This window comes from Apium graveolens, unplaced genomic scaffold (genome assembly GCF_009905375.1).
Source record: "Apium graveolens cultivar Ventura unplaced genomic scaffold, ASM990537v1 ctg2147, whole genome shotgun sequence".
Lineage (NCBI taxonomy): Eukaryota > Viridiplantae > Streptophyta > Magnoliopsida > Apiales > Apiaceae > Apium > Apium graveolens.
This window is the reverse complement of record NW_027417545.1, coordinates 12,354-24,472: the sequence shown is the minus strand read 5'-3', so window position 1 is coordinate 24,472 and position 12,119 is coordinate 12,354. Positions and strand designations below refer to the sequence as shown.

The 12,119-nt window shown below is 33.8% G+C and overlaps 1 long non-coding RNA gene across 1 annotated transcript; it reads right to left on the bottom strand.

Annotated features, from left to right (window-relative positions):
• Positions 1–824: 824 nt before the first annotated feature.
• LOC141700322 (uncharacterized) lies at positions 825–2,204 on the bottom strand. The gene is made up of 2 exons (XR_012566289.1): positions 1,789–2,204; positions 825–1,099 (listed from the first exon to the last, which is right to left on the bottom strand). It is a non-coding gene; the product is annotated as an uncharacterized LOC141700322 (long non-coding RNA).
• Between the last annotated feature and the right edge of the window lie 9,915 nt (positions 2,205–12,119).

Below are 12,119 nucleotides of genomic sequence, written 5' to 3'. Positions count from 1 at the left end.
TACCCGGGATCTTATTACTTAGGTTCCCTTAACCTTTCTCAATATATTGTATTCCTTCTATGATCCTCTCTTATAATCCTTTAATTTAAATCCTTTTTATCCTGTTACCTTTTTCTCAATTCTTTCCGTATCTAGTGGATTTCCGGGAAAAATCAAAGTGTTCGGATTTGGATTCTGACGATCTTTACATACACTTATATCCCATATAAAGTACTAATAAAATCTCAGAATATCCATATCAGAACCCCTACATAGTGTGGCATGAAAAGTTTTCTCATTCAGCAAAAACACTATTCATAAGGGTTTCAAAAATTTCCAAAAATTGGGGTTATTACATTTGACATTTACCTACCAATTGTAAGTGTAGATAAAAATGCTATATTAGTAAATAAAGAGTTTTTGCTTACTAATATCATATTGGTAGCGATTGGTAGGTAAAAGTTGGTAAAGAAAGAGTGTTTAGCTACAAATATTCATATTGGTAGGTAAATACCACATGGACCCCGCTTGTTGAGTCATCAGCTTACATGTCATTGACCTACATGGCTATGATGATACATGATGCCTGATCACCAATCCACGTGGCGCCTCGTCAATATCTACATGGCACCTTGTTTGAAATCCACGTGGCACCTCATAAGTGGTCTGCTTAATATTTCGTTATTGGTCCCCATGGAAAGCAGTGATTTTTCCACATTGGTCCACATGGCAGGAAACAATTTGTTCATGTGGCTCTTGTAATCGTGAAGCCGTAATTGTATGAAAATAGTAATAATGCTAGAGACAATATATTTTATTTACAACAAATTATAAAAATAATAAAATTGAATTTAAAACACATTTCATTATAATTTTGGTACAAATATTAAACATGATAGTCAAAACATATGTTGCATTACAAATGAGCTATTTCAATACATGATAACTCTGTCACAAAAATATATATTTTATTATCGATCCATTTAACATTGTTGAGTCGGAGAATAGAAAGTGTATTTCTTTGTCTAATCTTCACTCTGCATATTTGTGATCAATACTTCAACTTGTCACATACCCTCGATATTGCAATACCTTCAACTCTCAATTTAATAAAGTTTCCCTGAAACATGGATAAATATAAGAACGAAGAAGCCAGCAGAAGGACTTTTGACAAAATTTAAAATATTAATCATGTCTCACCCAACAACAAATAAGATACATAAAAAAAGCAAGTCATGTATATTTAGGATAAACTATAATATTCATGGGAGATTGACACTACTGAATATTTTTTTTACCATGAAAACTAAAAACAATGCATGAATTGAAGACTATACTAATGAATGGGACAAAACTAAATTATACGTTATTATCCATTAGCCAAACTTAATGACTTCAGTAGATTTAATTAATTAAGTGGGAGTTTTACACCAAACGTTAACTATAAAAAGTCAGTAATGATTCCAATTTTGGTTTAATCATGGATTGATTTCAACTATAGCCTAATAATTAGATATGATTCAGAGATATGTCCTTTCTTAACACATGAACTTTTTTAACAGACATAATTAGCCCAAGCCCGATATTAACCAATCAAGAAAATGAAGAAAATTAGCCAGAAAACATGGTATTTCGAATCTATAACCTAAACAAAAATAGGCTTATGACCATAGCCTTGTTTAATCTAGAATTTAAGCAATTTTATAAGATCAACACAAATTAGATATGGCAAAGGATCGCTACTTTAAAAAATGAAACCATGACCAAAATTAATCATAGGAGAAATAAAAGAAAAAAGAAAAATCATACCGTAATTATGTGCTCGACAAGATGATCGAACAACGTGTTACGTCTACTTTCTTGAGTTCACCAAATATCTCCTAACAAAAAAATTAGCATAGAAAACTAAGAGATGGATTAGAATAAATTAAGAAAAAGGTTTTTTGTCTTCCAAGAGATGATGATTTGTACGATATAGCTATCGATCACACCATTCAATTTAAAATAAAGTCAATGTTAAAAGCAAGTACTAATATGCAAGTTGTCACATGGCTTTGTTCATTGATTGATGAATAAGAGATTCAGAAAACAATTTCTATATCACAGCATATATGTTATGAACTTTGAGTAGTGTGAAAGGCTAAGCCATAATGCGGTTAGACGGTTATATAATTTCTTTTAGATAAAATTGAGTGCAAAGTATAATCCCATGTCTTGTGCCGGACTGTCGGGTAATTCTCCCCTTATAAAAGTTATTAAGCGGGACTCTTTTTTGGCTAGCCCGCTTTTTTCCAAGGTAGCAGGAAATATTTTAGCCAGCAACCCAAACCAAATGGTGATATGGTATAAATAGTTTAAAATATATATATTGAAGTTTAGAGCATTTAATATCAAATTTTAAAATATATATATATAGGTTCAAATTATTATAAATAATATAAGTAAAAAAAATTATATCCATGATTTAATAAACGTAAAAGAAATAATAAAAGAAGTAATATTAAAAATCAAGAGTTCGGTGCCACATATGTGATCAATTCCATGAACTAAGCAGATGATTTTAAATTATATCAATTTTTTTAGAATATTAATTAGTATATACATCGAGATAGACGTATTTTTGCATATCCTGAAAATTACTACTATCAATATTAGTATAAACATATAAACATGGGTCAATAGGGGCCGACGGGAATATGTACCCCCAAATAATCAAAAATTAGCGATTATATATTAAAATTTTAAAGTATAAATATGTATATTTTATGAAATGCACCAACTAAAAAAGTTAAGTGCCGCTATAATGCTAGTAAATCTTTCATAATTTGATCATATTTAGTTTATTTATAGTTTTGTGATCATAAATTAAAGACTAAATTTTTAAAATACTAATTTAAGCACTTAATTATTAAAAGTTTTGAAAAGTCTAGTGAAAATGACAAAAAAAATGAATTCGGACCACTAACTTGTAATATTATCACTTAAATACATGATAAGCCTAGAGAATTCGGGCTCTGAATGTGCCACTGCATGTAAAGTAGCATTGCGAGTGTTAAATCTTCTCAATCGAATGATCGAGAATGCCAAATTCAAATAATAAAAAAATTACACTGTCAAAGTTCTCAGGTTCGAACCCCACCAACAACAAATATTTATTTTATTATTTATACATTATCTAAGTTTAAGATTAAAATCTCGCCTCAAATATTTATAATAGCATATATACACTTAGACATGGCAATGGATCATGTAAGTGTACAATCATTCGGTGTACTATCATATTTTCATGTCAAAATTTTAAACTGAACCCACCCGAATTTGTATTCGTGAACCATATGAATGACACTACCAACCTAGAATTAATATTAACGTTTCTACCCATTTATACAAAGAAGTACATTAATCATATATTTTTATAATTTATTTAATAATATAATCGGTGTACTTTCGTTCTGTTTCGGATACCTATATCGAAATATCAAACCCGACATTAATTATATTCGTATTTTTTCGTGTTTATATAACAAATTATTGTAACAAAACATCAATTATTTATGTTGCTTCATATCGTCTTCACTTATTGTGTACCAGAGTTGCCTAACTCTATATATTCACTCTTCAAATTTTCAAGTTCGAATCACAACATACAACAAATATTTATATTATTATTAATAAGTTAAGATATAAATAAGCTGTGAAATTTAAATCTCGCTGACAACAAGAATATATTATTATTTATATAAGTACAAATAAGAATATAAAGTCTTTGATAAAATCCAAACCCGATCTACCGAAGTTTTGTATGCATTATTCTAATAATTCTTAACCTTTGTAAAATGCATGCATTAAAATTTTATTTTAATAAAATATGTGTTTGAATTTAAACTTGCTAGCAAATAGAGTGGTAGCCAAATTGTAATTGAGCTTCTTTTTTTTACAAATATGCCTTATAGCCTTATAAATGACTATCTGTTCTCATAAATTCTCGGGGTGAGCGGGGATCGAACCCTGAGACGATAAAGGATAAACTCTTAACCACTTGAGCTATCCAGCCGTGTTCAATTATGTTGTCCAGTGAAGATACAATTGTTTAAGGGGGGTTGGATACAATTATATAAATGTTTCGAACAAGTAATAAAATATAACAACTTTTTATATATCTGATAAAAATTATTACAAAACTCTCTCAAGAAATACTGATGTTCTTGAGAGCTGTTAGGTCGAATAATACTCGAGATCGATACACTATGTGATGACCTAAACTGTGTTTATATATTACACAACTACAACAAATCAATCTAAGATATGCATTATTAAAAACTAACTGAAACTGATACATATCTTCAACTGATTAGATAAAGTCCTATAACTCAGACGTAAAAGATATATACTCCATAATACTAGGAACATAACAAATCTTCTAAGCTGACGGCCTTCAAATACTGATGACATCCAAATATTGATGATGTGTCAAATCCTGACGACACATCAAATACTGATGACACCAAACAGCCAGATCCTGAGCTCCTTCTGATCATTGAGAATTCAATATGTAACAATCTCCCCCAATTTATGCTTAATATAATGAAGCACAAATTCCATTCTCAATGATGCCAAAACCAATCTACAAAATGTACAAGGAGTAAGGCTTACTTCAGTATCTTCAGATAACTGACAGTTGTTTCCAGAATTTTTTTCAATCTATCTTCCTCCTTGTCTCGTAGGACTTTAACAAGCTTTTTCTTCAACTTTCTCTTCTCTTCAGTGTCTTCTCCAAGCTGATAGATAGCTGATCTCAACTTAGAAATTGAGCTTTTGCTTATCTCAAGATTACCGATCAACATGTAGCTTAAACTGATATCTTCGTGATCAGGACTGAAGAATAACTGAGGACTGTTAAGAAAAACTTGTAGCACAGCAGCTCCCTTTTTCATCTTCATTTCTTGACCAGTATAAGTTCTGTACTTAGGAACATAATCACCATTGTATTTATCATCTTTTGTCATGACTCTTCTTCTGATGACTTCAAGTATCATAGAAGACCGATTTCCGGTGACACTGTTCTCAACTCTAAGAAGATAGTGAATGTATTTCAATTCTGTCACAGTCTTCATTAAGAGTTGCTGCAATGTAAAGCTCTTTACTTTACCATCCCTGAAAAAGTACAGAATCTCTTCTCTGACATCATTATCATTTATCTTTCTATATACGATCTTCACAACTTCAACTTTCTCAAGATGTGAAGGAGAAACTCTTTCACCAAGATTCTCTGTCAGGGTATTTGTATCCAACATATCAGATATTAGAATCTCCATATCAGAATGACCAATGCCTCCTCTGGTTCGAGATTTGACAAGTTTCAGTTTTTCATTGTATTCTACCCAAGAAGGTTTCTTGATGGACTTATCTACATCTTCCTGTTCTGGAATAGAATCTCTTAACCCTGCTGACACAAATTCAACATGCTTGAACCCTTTAGGATAATCGAATGTATAAATGTCTTTCCATCTTCTATCCTTCTTGCTGAGAGGAGCATAACTTGTAGACAGATCATGAATCTTCCCTTTTGCTTTATGCCATCCTCTTTGATTTTAAAATTCTCTGCAAATATTCTTTGCATGCTTGATCAGCTTTCCTTCTATCAACCTTTTCTTTTTCATCAACCTCTGAAATATGAGAAGTGACTACTGGAGTAAAGGCTGAATCATTTAATGCTTTGATCACCTTTTCATCAGAGTCAAAATCAGCTATCAGGTTCATAGCATCAGGTTCTTCTTTTACCTCATGATTTGTGTCTACATCAGGAGTTACATTCTGATTTGTTGTATCAGCCTGATCAATGTCAGTGGCTGATCTTTTCTTCCTTGGTATAATTAACTCTACTGACTTCTGAACTTCTTCATCTCCTTTATGTCCTTGTACAGGAACATACCCTTCTCTAGATAGAAAATTTAGAAAAGTAGAGTTAAATGCAGTCACTTGACTTGATTTAGAAGTTCTTCCTTCTCTTCCTCTTCCTCTAGCTCTTGTAGATCTTCCACCTCTTTTTCCTCTTCCTTTAGAAGTGTTAGCTTCAGCTTGAATTTGAGCCATTAGCTCCTTTTGTTGCATAACTGCTTCTTCAGGTGTTAGATCAGGAAATTCTTCAGTTATATACCCAAGAGCACTCCTAGCATTCTTTTGCTCAAACCTCTTGTCTTTGTAGTACAAGATAATCTCTTCACCTGTTTCCTTATGCCTGTAAGGAAAGAATAATCCCTTAGCATCTGCTAAATTAGAGATTGTAACATCATCATCCTCAGGAGCACCAGCAGTAGTCTCGTGCTTGGCTTTGTGAGCACCTGTAGACTTTCTTTGTCCTGAAGAATGAGTCTTTTTGGAATGTTGAGGTTGTTGAGAAGTAGAAGCAATTTGAACATCTGTAACTGGATTATTCTTATCACCATCATCATCAATATCTTTATCATTTGTCTGGTTAGAATCTGGTGTACATTTTGTAGCAACTATCTTCTCCCCCTTTTTGGCATCAGTATTTGAAAGAAGAGAAAACAGAACATCCGGTTTGTCACCTATAGAAGAGACCTTATCTTCTAAAGAGGAAATTCAAGAGGTCATGCTTTGTTGAGATTCAAAAACATCTATGATAGTATTTTTCACATTTATGAATTCAGCTGAGGTAGGTGTGTGAAGTAAAAATCCATCAATTTTCCCCTTGACAGCAACATGAGACTTCTTCATTTCATCAAGGTCAGAGTGAATTCTTTTAACATAAATAGTGGAGGCCTTAAGATGCAACTTCAGATCAGGAGTTTGAATTTCATCATAGGCACGATAAATATGTTACAGGCCAACAACAGATGATATAGAAGTATTTGCAAGTTTCCATTTATAATCCCATTTTGTCTGTCGAAAATGTTCAGCATCAGCATTGTAATAAGAAGGATTTTCATTGAATTGCGAAGAAGAACCAACATTGGACTTCTTAGATGCATCAATTGTAGACTTAAGCTGAGCTGTGTCAGAAGTATCCTCATTACTGTCATTATCAAAATCAGACAACCCACCAGAAGAATTTACAGAATCAGGCAGAATTGCCTTGCCTTTATCCAAATCCTTTGCAAGAGATGCCTGTGGCTGATGAGATCCTGAAACAGAAACATGGTAACACCTAAATCTCTTTGTTCTTTTGAAGTGATCTCATCATTTCTCACACAATATATTACTTTTAAGAGTAATATTATTCTCACAGAAGAAACTTTACAAGTTAAAAGAAAACTTATAATATTCTTGTCTAAAAGCTACCTCTCCTTTTTCCAGTACAGGAGACTGCCACTCAATTTTTTTTATATGATATTTTCACACAGTCTCAAAGAAAGGCTCAATCACACATTTAGCAAAGAAATAAGAGATGGATGAGAAGAGTTGTATGCTTGTCATATAAATAGAGGTAACCTCAAAGAAGAGACTATTTATAATCATACAAACATGAGAATATATGAGGAAGTTAGAAATACCTGAAGGTGAGTCCTCAAGTAGAAGTGAGGATAGTGGAGGAACAAATAGCACATCAGGATGCTTTTGCAAACTAGCAAGCAGTAGGGGATCATTAATAGTAGCTAGTTCAGTTAAAGGATAAGTCTGAGTAGGAACTGTTGTAACATCAGGATTTGATCTGTCGGGAGAAGGTGAGAGACCAGCAGCAGTACTTTGAACTGATGGTTCTTGTGGAGTCTGAGAAATGTGATCTGCTTCAGCAATGCTTGGTGAAGATTCTTGTATGCTCTTCTAAAAAATAGGATCATTTATGATTGCATCCACCTTTGACAGTATTTTCTGATGAGTCTATTTTTCCTGTAGTAGTTGAACAGAGTCAGCAAGAAGATCACTCTGAGCAATATTAACAATGATTTATGCAGCCTCGGTGTCTGCATCTTCCCTTTGAGAAGATGGTTCTTGTGTGACTGAATGTGTTGCAGTTGCTAAATCCCTTTGAGACGTAGGTTCTTGTGTACAGACATCCTTGGAAAAAGGCTTAGTCTTTTTCTTCTTTCTGATTTATCCAACTACTTCTTCACTTTTTCTTTTCAACTGGCTCTTTGCAGTTTTCTTGTGTTCAGCAGTTGCTTCAATGAGTGGAAGCTTGTCGAGCAGAGCACTAGCATCAGTAGTTGGCTCCTTGGTTCCAGTAGTGCCAACAGAGTCAGCAGGATGTTGATCAATGGATTTCTTAATTTTTGACAAAGACCATATTGGCATCTGATCATCTGAGTCAGAATCATCTTGGATGATCAGTCTTCTTTTCCTGACTGGAAAGCGATCTTCTTTCTTCTCACTCTCTCACTCTCTCAGTGAGGCTTGTTTAGCTTTCTGTCCAGATGTGACAGATTTCTTAAATAGCCTTTTCTTTGTTACAACTGATGTCTTTTGAGAGATAGCAGAGGAGGCTAATTTAGAAGCTGGGTGTATTTTCTGTTTGGAAGAAGAAGTGCTTGGGTTAGAAACAAGATGAGTGGTTTCTTGATTCTCAGCATCAAGAACTGTGACAGAGGTGCCATCATCAGGATTTACAAGCACTTGTATAGGAGTAGGTCTATTTCTTAACAGAAATTGCCTGACCTCTCTAGGAAGAAAGGGAGGTCTTGAAAATTTATTCTTTTCATCCCTTTTAATATGATCAGTGATAGCCTTTTCAAAAATTTGAAAAACTTGGAGTAATTCATCATCATCAAAAATAATATTAGGGCATAAAAAATTGAAAATCGGTTGTAGAAATCTAGTATACCCTATTACTCCTGAAGCATCTTCTCTCCTAGCAATTATGAATTGTAGTATAGTATTACCATAATCAAAATTACCAGAGTAAAGAAGAGAGTACCCAAATTTCAGAGAAGTAGATGGAAGAGCATCAAAATTTGTTGTCTTATTCAAGAAACATCTACTGATGCAATCAAATAAAAAGTTCCATTCTCTTTTCAGTTTAGTCCTTGCCAGTTTTCCAATGGTTGTGATTTCTCCTTGATAGCCTAAAGTCCTTATCATATCAAACAATTGTTCAGTGGTATGAGTATCAAGAGCACCATCAAGGGCATGCAATCTCAAGGCTTGAAGCAGAATATCAGCATCAACTTCATATCTTTGGCCCTCATATTTAAAAGAAAAACCAGTGTTTGTTGAATTTACCAAAGCTGTATTCTATATTTGCATGATTGTAACAACCCAAATCTGGGATCAAGATTTGGTGTCACCAAACAATCTTTACATAAAATAAAGAAATAAATAAATAACCCCTTTGATCTGGATCGTTTACAGGTTATGGTATGAAACAAGAATCTAACCTTCTACAATTCACAACAAATACAATACAAGTGTAAATACCTTTATGCTAATGCTCTTGCCTTATTTTTCTAACATCTTCGTCCTCTCGTAGCGGAGAATTCTCTAACTTCTGCTGTCTAACGAAAGCTATTCACTTCTATCTTTATCTGCTTCTGAAAGAGATAAGAATTTACAAAGCAAGAGTGAGCCAAAAATGCCCAGCAAGTATATAATTTGGTTTTCAAACATTAATACCAAAGGAAAATTTCCGGACAAAATCTTTAAACAATTTTAAACAATTCTATTTATTTGAGTGAGTTGAGCGAAAAAACGTTGGCTGTCACCAGCCTCTAACTATATATCCAAAAGTGACAAACGATTCCCAAATCCTTCTTCAGAATCAGGGTTTTGTCCGGTTTTTGGAATCATAAAACTTTCGAGAAAGAATGTCGTTAATGGCGATCAACAATAAATTAGATTGGATACTAGTTTACACTTATATCCTGCTGATCAGTCAGGATACAGTGTAGATCTATACCCAACCGTATAGATCCATTCAGGTACCTAGGCTCTATTGCCCAAGGGTCCGGTCCATCCCCCGGCCCATAGGATCCAGTTCATCACTGGTCCTCACAATAAACATCCAGCCCGTAGAGTGTTTTGATGTCAAATCATTTTAAATTCAAAACATCCCAATTCAGGGTCCGCAAATAACCCGAAAGAATGAGTATTTGCTCAAGAGATCAATCGAATTATAGGAACAAGAATAAAAGGACCATGCATAATCAGAGTAATTACAGTGAAATATAAAACAGTTAACTATTCTGAACTTAGAATAGGAGCGAAGAAATAATTGCATTATTTTAAAAGAAAGTTCAGGAATACTTGCCTCAATAAGCTTTAATCGCTATTACTGGTTGACTTTGGTTCGACTTGAACGTTCAGCTTTATCGTCAAACTACTATCCCATTTTGGATGTGATCCCAACACTCAGGCCCTTCGATTGGAACTTCGTTGATCTCGACGTCTAATCACTAGATCATTCCTAGTCCGATGTCGATATTCGGGTTTTCCGCCTAGGACCTACAAGGTTAAAATATCCTAATTCAGATCATCGCTTAAACTTAACATCAAATCGCTATCACATCTACCTATACGATTTCATATCCCGTCTCGTATTTATAGTTATTATCGAAATACACATAGAAATTATGGTTTGCATCTTCAAGGCTTGGTTCGGTATTTATTTTCGAAAAATACGTATACTCGTCATTTTGAAAAACAAGGCAATCGATTATTTATAAATTATTTCATCTCAATCGCACTTAAGTTCATATATTATAATTATATATGGTTATTCGACGTCTCGGATAATTGCGGGTTACACTCCCGTATTTTCGGAATCAGTTTCCCGAAAATCAGGCAGTGTTTCCTTTGTTTATCGGCCTACCCGTCGAATCAGTTCGACGTCAATCACAATCAACAATCACAATCATCCAATTCATAACTAAACTCATCAATCCCAATCACAAATTCAATTATTAACTATTATCATTCATTTTGGTTTCGAAATTTATTTCACAACTAATTTAATTTATAATTCAGGACTCGGAATTAATCATCATTGTCCACCGTCGGCGATAAAATTTGCGAGCTTCTGATTATATCGGACATCCTTCACAAATTTCATCGATTAACATAATTTATTCCCGCACAATATATTTTATCTAACGAATCGAAATCAATTAATTTTGTTCATAATTTAATAAGAGAATTAAATTAAATAAAATAAAGCAGTATACGCACGCGCGTGCACTTACAACACAGAACAGGCGAAAGAAACCAAAGACCCAGCCATCGGAAAATGGTCGGAGCCAAGCAACGGGATGAACCCAACACACCCAATCGCACACACACCCACAGAAACACACACGCACTAACACACACACGCAGAAACACACACACACGAAGCCGCGCACAACCGCCACCAACCCCGATTTATACATGAGTAGAACTCCTTTAACTGTATGCATCGTTGGTGTATTAATTCACCTACCTATAAATTTTTCAAATAAATATTAGCAGGTGAAAGTACTTTTTACCTACCCATGTAAATTGGTAGATAATATATTGGTAGATAAATGTTAAATTTCTTGTAGTGATAAAGTATCATCATGATAGGAAATTTAGAGTGAACCCTACTGAATATGTGGGTGGGACTGTTGATTATTTTGACCTACGTGATGTTGACACAATGAGTTTGCCTGAGTTAAGTCAATGGCTAAAGAGACTTGTGAGTTAGGTTTTGTAATTTTCTTTTATAAATGGCCTAAAACAGACATTAATAGGGGTTTGTATCTAATAAAAAATGATATAGATATGGTTAAAATGTGTGAGTTATTTCCACCTTATAGGGTTATACATGTTTATTCCATAATAATGAAGGTTGTAGATGCTATTGGTGCTGATGAGAATCCAACACAAGAGTACGCACCATCTCAGAATCCAAATATTGAGTATGTGGATGGTGAGCATGCACAAGACACTATGAACAATCCTTTGGGTGATATGGATGATGTAGAGTATAGTGATGTTGATACTGATGAGGAATACAACCCTGCAACTGATAGGGATGTGATGTTTGATTGTAATTTTTTCTTAGATTCTTCTAATATGGATAATACTAATGATGAAGTTTGTGATCACAAGTCTGAGAGAATTTGAAAGTGAGAATCCAGGGCACATGCCAAGGCATAGGAGAATGCATATGGTAAAACCAAATTTGGGGAGGATGAAGTGGCACCGGAAAAAGTTCCAATATTAAA